The sequence below is a fragment of the Dama dama genome, chromosome 22, assembly GCF_033118175.1.
Source record: "Dama dama isolate Ldn47 chromosome 22, ASM3311817v1, whole genome shotgun sequence".
Classification (NCBI taxonomy): Eukaryota; Metazoa; Chordata; class Mammalia; order Artiodactyla; family Cervidae; genus Dama; species Dama dama.
The window spans coordinates 5,065,509-5,074,891 of record NC_083702.1 but is presented as its reverse complement, the minus strand read 5'-3'; the positions used below and the strand labels follow the sequence as shown (position 1 = coordinate 5,074,891).

Here is a 9,383-nt window from a genome sequence, read left to right as displayed (position 1 = left end):
AATCACCAGGAGGGCTTGCTAAATCCCAGGTTCCCAGGCTCCATCTCTAGTTTCTGTAGGTCTGGGTGAGGCCGAGAATTTCTAATTTCTATTAAGTTCCAGGGTGATGCCCACGAAGCAATCGGCCACTCTGTGACGACCGCAAGCCCTGGGATATTTAGATGCTGGAAGAGTTTGTCTGTCCCATCCGTCCCCTCTCTGCTCCACCCCACGCCCCCACTCCACCCCCAGCAAAACCCCAAGCCCCAAGGCAGGGACTGAATCTGAGCCTCTGATCTTTCCTCTCAGCTCCCGGTGCCCCGCGCGCAGGTTGCGGCTTGGGGAGGGGGCGCTCAGTGGGCGTTCGAGAGCGCCAAGGAGAGATGGATTACTGGCCCGAGAGCCCATGGGGCCGCCCGGGTGGCCGGGGACGCCCCCTTCCCCGGCGGGCGCCGCCCACAGCCTGCGCAGTGCACCCGGATGGGGGGATCCGGGGAGGGCACCCCCGGCTCGCGGCTCCCAGCTCCGGCGGGTCCCGGCCCCCAGGCCACCGCAGTGAGTGGGCGTGCCCGCGGCCCAGGCGGCCGCCTCCCGCCGGTCTCCGGCGGCCCCGGCGGCCCGGTGGCCGCGGCCGCGTCGGGCGCCCTGCGCGGGCCCGGGGGGCGGAGCGGGGCGGGGCCACCGCGGCCCCCTCCCCCGGCCCCGGGCTCCGGCTCTGCGCGGCGGCAGCGGCGGCGGAGGCGGCGCGGGGACCAAGGTGAGCGGCGGCGATGGGTCCGGGAGGCCCCCGCCGCGGGAGGGGGCCGAGGGAGGCGCGCGCGCCCCTCGGAGGGCTGGGGGGACCAGGCGGCGCCGCCGGGGTGGCGTGTGCGCGCGCGCGCGCGCGTGTCGCGTCGGGTGCGGGGACAGGGGGTGGGGTGGGGGTCCGGCTGTCCCCTTGGTTGGGGGTCCAGCCTCTCCCACCCCGGTCTCCCGGGACCTCCGAGCTCATCTTCTCTCTCTCTGGACGCGCCCCCCCTCCACCTCGCCCCACTCCGCCCGGCTTCTCTGTCTCTGAGTTTCTGTCTGTCTCTGTGGGTGGGTCTCTGCGTGTCCGTCCAGCCGCTTGTCCAGCTGTCTCTTTCCTGATCGCCCTCCCCACCCCACCCCGTCACTGTCCCCTCCCCCTCGCAGCTCTCCCCTCTCTTTCCACTGCCCCCCCCTTAACAGAGCAAACAAAGATGGTCGAGGGAGGGAGACACCTCGTTTCTGAGCCCTGTCCTGGCTCAGCGTGGGGCCCCACCCCTCTGGCCTGTGGCCGGGGCCTGCCGCCACCTTCCTGCAGGGAGCTGGCCTGCAGAGCTGTGGGGGTGGGCTGGGGGCAGCAGGCACGTCTGAGGGCAGAGGCCACCCCCCCCCCCCCACAGCGGAGCATGTAGAACCTTGTGCCCACCACCTGGGGAGCCCCCTCCCATCCCTGGAGAGGTGGCACTTGAGGCGGACCTGCCCGATCACAGTCAGATCTGACTCTGGACCCTTTGCCCTCGGGCAAAATCAGATCATTCCCTGGACCCGGTTGGCATGAGCAGCGCCTGACAGCTTTCTAAGATTCTTTTTTTTTCCAATGGAGCCGAGGTAGGGGAGAACTTGCTGGGGCGGGGGAGGGTCCCTGGTCCCCAGGTCCTAGGGTGTGGTCCAGCCCTGCTCAGCCAGGCCACTTCCTGAGGGCGACCTCCATTTCCCCCTCCGTGGCTCGGGGCTGCGGTCAGAGCTGCAGGCAGCTGCCATGAGGACCCCGTGGGACGGCCATCGTGTCCCGGTGATTAGGTATGCTCGTGGCGAGAGCAGGGCTGCACCCCGGGATCCCAGAGGCCAGTCCCTGGACTGCATCTGGAGGGGAAGGGGAGCGCCCTGTGACCTCTTAGACCTGCTGCAAGGCCCAACCCAAGACTTTTCCTGGAGCTCTGGGAGGAGAGGCTGGCACCTCTAGACTGTCCCCTTTAACGACAGTGCCTGATACAATGCTGACTCCTGGGCTCCTGTCCTGACCTCTGATGGGGCACCAGGCATCTGCATTTTACAGCTCCCCTCCGCCCTTCTGATGCACCTTCAGGTGTGAGCGATGCTGGGTGGTGGCACTGGGTAATCAGACAAGGTCACGTGGCTCCCTCTGGCTGGCAGGCGGTGGGGCGGACCCAAGGGGAGCCCATCCTAAGGGCATGGCCTTGCTGTGTCCCTGGGCAAGCCACTTGCCCTCTTTGAGCCCAAGTCCGATCCATCAGAGGAGGTTCAGGCCTCCTCAGCGACTTTACTGCTGAATGGGCTGGGGTTCTGAGGCATTGTTTAAACAGAGGTGAGGGGGTGTGATAAACCCAAGCAGGCCTGGGTCAGCGTCCCAGGACCCCCGCTGGCTGGCTGTGTGGCCCTGGGCAAGTCACTCGGCTTCTCTGGGCTTCAGGTTCCTTATCTGGAAACTGGGAACCACAGCATTACCAACTCCTGGGGGGTGGTCGGGGTCCAAAGAGGCACCACGCCCTGGCACGGCAGAAGTCCACCTCGGATGGGGGGTTGTGGGGGGTTGGGCGCCCGTCGTGCCAGTGGCTGGGACTCCTTGTGTCTCAGCTGTCCTCCCTGTCTGGTGAGGGGAACAGTCACATGGACGTGATTTCTCAGCAGCAGGGAAAGTGGTCTGTGCAGAAATGTTTGCTAGCTAATGGGGTTTTGGTTTCTAATGGGTGGCTTAAAGGGCCTGAGGATGGCCACACGGAATTGCCCGGACGGCACCAGGCAGCACTTGATGGCATCCAGCTGGGTGCCCGTGCCAGCTCTCTTGCTCAAGGCAGGCACTGGGAGACAGCACGTTTGTCTGCAGGGCGACCCCTGGCAGAGTCAGGAGAGCGGAAACCCAGGACAGGCCCGGGCGGGGGAGGAAGGAGAAAGCCCTGAGCCTTCGCCTGCTGCCCCCAGTGGTGGGCATTCGTGGACATGAACAAAATCATCTTCGGGACATCTGTGAGGGGAGTGGAGCTCTCGAGATGCTCAGAGAGAGACAGGAAAAGTCATTCATTCATTCATTCATTCCCCAGAGCCTTCTCCAGGCCTGTTGGGTAGCGAGGGTCCCCAGGGAGGCAGAGAAACCTACCCAGAAAGGGGGAGGCCACAGACGCGAGCTGGTTGGGGATCTGTTGGGTCAGACGGATTGTCAGTGGTCCTCCGGGTGAAAATCGGGGTCAGGACACCCTACAATAGGACTCACCCCAAGGCCCAGGGTGGCCCTCAGGGATACGGATACTGAGAAGAGCCAGGGTTAGTCAGGAGATGTGAATTAGGGCTGTGGGCTGTGATAAAGACCTGGGTTAGTGGGACAAGGAGGTGACTTCCTGGTGACAGTATAACCTTTTTTTTTTTTTTTTAACCACATCCCTCTTTTGTCTCAAAGTCAAACTTCAGTGGGGGTAGCACCTGGGGGGGTGGGGGCTTTGAATTCGGTGTGAGCAGAGTTCTGGTGACTCAGGAATCCTAATGTCTCAGGGGAGCAGCCTGGGGGGCACTGCCCATAAGACTTGGCTCTGACCCCAGAGCCCAGGTCCTGGGTGGCTTGGAGGAGGAGCCAGCAGGGGCCGGAGGAGGGCTGCAAAGGCTGGAGACCCGAGAGCCAGGTCCACCCGGCACAGTTTATAGCTGTGTGGCTGCGGGAAAGTTGCCTAACCTCTCTGAGCTTCAGTGCTCTCATCTGCGTAGCGTGGATTGGAATACTCAGCTCAGGTGAAGGCCTGGATTCTGGAGACAGGCTGCTTGGGTGCAAATCTCATCCTCTCTTCTCACCAGCTGTGTGACGTCTCTGTGTGCCTCAGTTTCTTCATCTGTGAAGTGGGGTGCCCGTGAGGACAACCTGGCTTCAGGAGAGGGCCCCAGAAGGACAGGGTGCCCTGTCCTGGGGTGGTCGATTGGACAGTGACACGGTCCTGCAGTGACGGTGGCTTGTAGCCAGGCTGGCCCGGCCTTGGCCCTGGGCTTCCTATCAGTATCAGTGTGAATGTTGGCATTGGAACCCACTTCTGGGGTCACATGATGACAGTGGGGGCTGAGACGTGTGCAGGGCCCCTCAGTACCCAGCGTGGGGAAGCCCTCAAGTGATGCCAGCCCCCATCTCTACCCTCTGGGGAGAGCAGAGGGGACCGAGGACACGTTTGCTAGTGCGTTACTGCCGACCAAACCCAGAGGCAAGTGGGGAGGGGCTGGGGCCAAGTCCCTTCTGAAAAGGTTATCAAGAAAATCTATGTGGTTTGTTGCAGCGACAGGTTTTGCCCTCCGGGATTCTGACTCCAAAGCATGAACTCGCCTCCAGAAGGAAGCAGGGGTTGACCATTCCCTGAACACTTACCTGTGTGCCAGGCCCTGTGCGGAGTCTTCCCCAGGCACCATCCCAGCCACTATCCCAGCCAACTCAGAAGGCAGTCCTGGCCATGCCCAGTTAACAGATGGGCAGACTAAGGCTCACAGAGGCCAAGAGCTGCCCGGAGACCCTGGTAGCAAGAGGCAGGGCTGGGGCTCAAACCCCTGGGTCTCTGGCTTGAGGTATGCTTGCCGCTTTCCACGATGCTGCATGCCTTAAGGTGAGGGAATGTCACCAAGACGCCTCACCGTCAGGAGCTGCCACTATGGGTTCACCAACCCCAGCAGGGCTCCTGCTAATTTCTAGAAGGTTCTTGAAGTTTTGCTTTCTGTGCCTTTGGCTAGACTGGTTAAAGGCCTTCTTTGTGTTGCCAAAGCAGTCTCTCCAGCAAAATCAATCTGCCTAGAGCCACTCACACCCATTTGAGTCTGCAACGGCTTATTCTCTGTGCCTCAGTTTTCAAACCTGTGGAATGGGAATTTTTATATCTGCACTACTTAGCTTCCCTCGGTGAATAGGTAAAACCGTGAAATAATAATAGTCAACATAGCCCTTGACAGGTATCTGGAAAGCATCTTCTGTATTTGCCCTCATTTAACCCTCTGAGACTTCATGAGGTCATTGTATCAGCTGAGGACGGCAAACCAGAGAGGTCAGGATCTTGTCCAAGTTCACACAGGTGGTGAGGCTTTAGGTCTGATTAAGATGGACTGAAAACCAGCTATTGAGGCCACTCCTTGGTGGAGAGACATGAAGCTCCTTGCTTGGTTGTCCCCAGTGACGGGGAGCTCACTGCCTCATGAGCTCCTGTTGACTGTCAGTGCAGGACTTCAGTAGGTGGTGGTGATGGTCCCTGCTACAGGAGACTCCACACGGGAGAAGAACCTGAGCTTGACTTTGGCCGTGCTGGGTTTGCTGGCGGACCCAACTGTGGAGAGGTGGAGAGGGTGTTTCCAGGTCCTTCTTCCCTCACGATGGTGTCCATCTCGTCTGTCCCACAGACCCGATCTGAGGCTGAGTGAGGAGCAAACTTTCAGCACGGGGCGGACACAGGTGCCCAATAAATCCTTGCAGTGGACCAGCCCTGTTTCTAAGGAAAATTTAAGTTATAAAACCCACATAGCTGTGTTGTACAAAGTCTGGAAAATAGGCCCCAGTTTTACACATAAACTCTGTCCCCTGAGCATCATCATTTTGTATATCATTTCCAGTCTTGTTTAAATAAACGCGTCTTGACGTAGAACTATTTTCCCATGATGTCATCACACCACACGTAGCCCCGATCCTGTTCTTCTTCACCAACTGTAATCCTACAAGTGTTTCCCCCCTCCCCATTCCTTCAAAAGTCCATTAGTTCTAAAGAGTGGCGATTTACTGGCTGCATGATATATCCTGTGGATATTCGTCGTCTGACTTGGACCGTCCCCCTTTCGGTGGCGTCTCCACGTGGACAGTGATGTGAAAAGCAGATGTGGACCCCGAGGTCACACCCCAGAGGTCCAGCAGGAAGGCAGGTCAGCCCTGCCAAGCTGTGTGAGCTTGGGCAGAGTCCTGCCCCTCTGAGTCTCAGGTTCCTGCTCTGCTATGAAACAGGGGTGAGAACCTCACGTCACAGGGCCTCTGGGAGGCGTAAATGAAGGGCTGTGATGTCAGTTGCCTGGCAGTGGCAGGGTCTTGAAATATGATAGCTGTTATTCCAGTTGCTGTTATTATTATTATTTAGGCCCTATCTCCCCAGTTAAATTGTGGAGCCCTGCAAGCAGGAGCCAGGCTCCGTACTTTCCTGCCTCCCACTCCTAGACATACTCTTTCGTATCTACTGATTTCATTCCTGACATTCAGGCCCCTTCAAAAAGAATGAGTCTCCATGTGGGCCAAGAGCTGGGAGACGTTTCACTTACAGTCTCACCTGGTCCCCCATGAGTGGCGATCATCGGCCCCATTTTAGAAATGGCTCAGAGAGGGCGATGGCCCTGCCAAGGCCACATTGGGGGAAGAAGAGAGCCAGGAGTACTTCCTGGAGGAGGTGGCAGCGGCACTCGGCCGGCAGCACCAGCCATCTGACCAGGCCAAGGGGCAGAGTGCTGGTGTTCTGGGGGCGGTGCAGAGGGGCCTCGGAGCTCTCCAGGGCAGGGCGGAGCCCAGCACAGTGGGGGGCAGAGTGTGAGTGAGGCTCGGGGGCATCTGCTGAGCTGAGCTGAGCTGGCCTGACGGGACACCAGGGCAGGAATGAATGAGCTAGCCTTCTGGGCTCCTGACCCCACCTGCACCCCCCACCCAGCCACGTCCTTCTGTCCGGGCAGGAACGGGTGCTCTGCGGGATCCGAAGCTGCAGGCACCTTCCTGGGGCCTGCTCTGTGAGCACTGATAAAATATTTATCAGAGATGCCGGCGGCCGGGCTTCCCTGCACAGGGTACCGCTTGGGGGCAGCTCACCCCGGGCCTGCCGCCTCATCGAGTTCCGCTGAGTCACGGGGGAGCCCGGTGAGCCACCTGCCCGCGCCCTCCTCAGCCCCTCTGCCCTTTGGCCACACGCAGGCCTCATAATACGTAAGCCATTCGGCTGCCTACAGGGCCCCGGGCATCCAGTGAGGTTAGGGCTGAGTTTCAGAGCTCATTCGGCGGCCAGGGTCACGGGCAGAGGAGGCCAGCCGGACGGGGTCCCCCTGCACCCACCCCTACGGGACCCCAGCTCCTCAGTCCCCACAGCACCTGGCAAGGTAGGTCCCCGGCACCCCCACTGAGTGAGAGACCCCGAGGCACAGGGCAGGTCTCCCGCGGTCAGTGGCCGAGCGCAGATGCGGCCCTTGGCTGTTCGGTCTCTCCCTCGAGGCGCCGGTGGACTGCGTTCCAGCCCCGCGGCAGGGCCTGGGTGTTCCGCCCACCCCGAGGTGACACCGGCCGTGACTTCGGGTTTGTGCTTTCCATCTGCAGAGTAACAGCACCAACAAAAAACAGTAGCAGATGGCTCCTTCTTGCTGTGGGCAGGACAGGGCTTTCGGATTCTTTTGTTCGCTCATTCATAAAATACATTCTGGGTGCAGTGGCCAGGCCTGGGGACCAGTGGGGGACACTGGTCCCCCACTCCCCCTTGGAGCCAGGGAGAGTTGGATTCTGGGCCTGGGCCCATGTACTGCTTGCTTACATGCTGTGTGACCTCTGGCGGGTTGCTCCGCCTCTCTGAGCCTCCGTCTCCCATTTGTGAAGGGAGTGGGGGTAGCCCTGCTTTCTCAAGTGAGGATCGAACCCGTGTCCTTGTGCTCCATCACATCTTCGCGTCGGCCTGACGGCATCCATTGGTCTTTGGGATGGGTCTGGTTTCCAGAGAGATGCCGGCAGACCTTGCAGCTGGTTCTCCCAGGAAATAGCCCGTAGCCTGTGCCCTGGGGCCTTGCACATCTGATGGTTGAAAGTGGAAGATTCTTCCAAGCCCGGTTCTAAAGAATACTGGCCCCTGGAGCCAAACTCACTGCCCGCAGCTGTGGGAGGGAGCCCTGTGGGTGGCTGGGGTCATATCCTGGGGTCACTCCTCCAGGGTCACTGCCTGGAGGTCACCTCATATTCTTACTTGCTGTCCACCTTTCCCTCCTCTAGACTGTCCTCCCACCCTTCTTCTTTCTGGAATTCTTTTCCTCCCTTCTTCACCGGGGATTCTTCTTGGCTCTTTAAGCTCCTGCTGGAAGATGCCCTCCTCCTCCAGGAAGCCCTTCTGACTGCCCTGTGTCCACTCCAGGCAGAGTGGGTAGACACCCCTCCCCTGCCCCGGTGCCCTGGAATCTTTGCTCCTGTCTTTGATCCAGCACTGGACCTGTTCCCCAGTCTCCTTCCTGCCAGCCTGGGGCTCCAAGGGCAGAATTCTGCTTGATTCATCTCTGGGTCCCAGGGCTCAGCTTATGGCTGGCATAGCCCAGGAGTGTCTGAAAAACGAGGGAGTGAGTGACAGACATTACGGCAGGGGTTTTAGGAATGTGTTGTAAGAGACAGTAAGAAACCTGTAAGGTGTGCTCCACATGTGAACTCGCTGTGTTTCTTTGGGGGACCCCTGTTTTCCTGGTCTTCACAGATGATGGATGTTCCGCTAGAGAGCAGATAATAAGGACTTCGGGACCGAGACTCGTGGGGCGGGGTGTGCAGAGCCCTGGGGGTCAAGAGGGCTGGGCCCCTCCTGCTGGAGCTGCATGACCCCGAGAGACTCAGTCCCTCCGTCAGGCCTCAGGTCCATTCTGCAAGCCCAGCCTTTATTCATGGAAGAGAAGCAGGCAGGCTTGCGTTTATGGGGTGCTCGCGGTGGTATCCAACACAGCCCGGCAAAAAAATAAATAAATAAAGACTGGAAGGAAATGCGCCAAGATGAGGGCAGTAACTTTCTCTGGTGGTTTGTTTCCTCTTCCAACTATTCCATGTTTTTTCTAGTTTTCTCAGGTTCTTCCAGGGACTTTACAAGTGTGTTGAGAACCTTGTGATGAGCCCTGCGGGGCGACAGAGCCCCTGCTGCTGGGACACTCGGTCTGATGGAGAATTAGTCCTTCGTCATCAGACTGACCTGACGCAGTCTGATGGCGGAGGCTGCCAGGACTCAGACCCAGGGTGTGATGGACCTGTCACAAAGAGAAGCCCAGAGGAAGCTCTTGGCCCACCCTGGGGTGGACGCAGGGCAGTCAGAAGGGCTTCCTGGAGGAGGAGGGCATCTTCCAGCAGGAGCTTAAAGAGCCTTGTGAAGCTGGGACCTTGCCGGGGGTGGTGGTGCAGGGGGAGTTGCTAGGGAGGCAGGTGTACTGGGGCTGGGAGGGCTGTTTGGCTGGAGACCTGGACGAGGGTGAGGTGAGGATGGTGAGAGATGCAGAGAGGGGCTAGACCAGATCCTGAGTGATGGGGGCAGGAGAGGGTGTGTGCCCCTGTTAGAGTCACAGTTAGCTGCATCCCCTGGGGGTCCACCTGCCAGCCCCCCCAGAGGGGAGGCACGGTGTGCTAAGGAGCCCGTGTGACCCTTACCTCTACGGGGACCCTAGGGGGCTGGCCCGGCTGTGGC

At 59.7% G+C, this 9,383-nt stretch overlaps 1 protein-coding gene across 1 annotated transcript in view; it reads left to right on the top strand.

Annotated features, from left to right (window-relative positions):
* The first annotated feature begins 679 nt into the window (after positions 1-679).
* Positions 680-9,383, top strand: part of PRR5 (proline rich 5) — a 51,046-nt gene continuing 42,342 nt past the window's right edge. Inside the window, exon 1 of the mRNA XM_061124357.1 lies at positions 680-736. The gene's annotated coding sequence lies outside the window, so the exon portion shown is untranslated. The remainder of the gene's footprint in view (positions 737-9,383) is intronic.